General features: G+C 35.7%; 1 protein-coding gene and 1 long non-coding RNA gene across 8 annotated transcripts in view; one reads left to right on the top strand and one right to left on the bottom strand.

Moving 5' to 3' along the window:
* LOC108742008 overlaps positions 1 to 700 on the top strand; it is a 6,300-nt gene extending 5,600 nt beyond the window's left edge. For 3 of the 5 annotated variants that reach the window (XR_003231648.1, XR_003231646.1, XR_003231649.1), the window contains exons 7-8: positions 145 to 387; positions 483 to 700. This is a non-coding gene — a long non-coding RNA (uncharacterized LOC108742008). Of the gene's footprint in view, positions 1 to 127; positions 388 to 482 lie in introns of all 5 variants that reach the window. The other 2 variants (XR_003231650.1, XR_003231647.1) reach the window with 2 other exon arrangements.
* Positions 1 to 706, bottom strand: part of LOC108741981 (translation initiation factor eIF-2B subunit beta) — a 12,668-nt gene that overhangs the window by 1,878 nt on the left and 10,084 nt on the right. The window lies entirely within an intron of this gene.

Genomic DNA, 706 nt, shown 5'->3' with positions numbered 1-706 from the left:
GGGATGTAGAAAGAGTCCTACGTGAGGACAATATGGGCAGAAATAATCGGTGAGCATTTTGCACCCGTTATTTTTAAAATCTTCTTGTTTTTACTTTTATTTTAATTAAGCAATATTGAAAACTTAGTTTCTCCCTTATTATAGGGTCTAAGACTGTCATAATCACATGAGGGGCATAGAAAGAGCCCCTCGCAAGGACAATATGGTCAGAAACACCGATGAGCATTTTGCACCCTTCACATTTAAAATCTTCTTGTTTTTACTTTTATTTTAATTAAGCAATATTTAAAATTTAGTGTTTCTCTTATTATAGGGTCTAAGACTGTCATAATCACATGACGGGCGTAGAAAGATCCCCACGCAAGGACAATGTGGTCAGAAACACCGGTGAGCATTTTGCACCCTTCACATTTAAAATCTTCTTGTTTTTACTTTTATTTTAATTAAGCTATATTGAAAGCTTAGTTTCTCCCTTACTATAGGGTCTAAGACTGTCATAATCGCATGAGGGACGTCGAAGGAGCCCCACGTAAGGATAATATGGACAGGAATAACCGTTGAACATTTTGCACCCTTTATTTTTAAAATCTTCTTACTTTTACTTTTATTTTAACTAAGCAATATTGAAAGCTTAGTTTCTCCTTTCCTAAAGGGTCTTAGACTGTCATAATCTCATGAGGGATGTAGAAAGAGTCCTACGTGAGGA

Source organism: Agrilus planipennis, unplaced genomic scaffold, assembly GCF_000699045.2.
Source record: "Agrilus planipennis isolate EAB-ADULT unplaced genomic scaffold, Apla_2.0 scaffold24, whole genome shotgun sequence".
In the NCBI taxonomy this organism is placed as follows: Eukaryota; Metazoa; Arthropoda; class Insecta; order Coleoptera; family Buprestidae; genus Agrilus; species Agrilus planipennis.
This window is presented reverse-complemented; position numbering and strand designations above follow the sequence as displayed.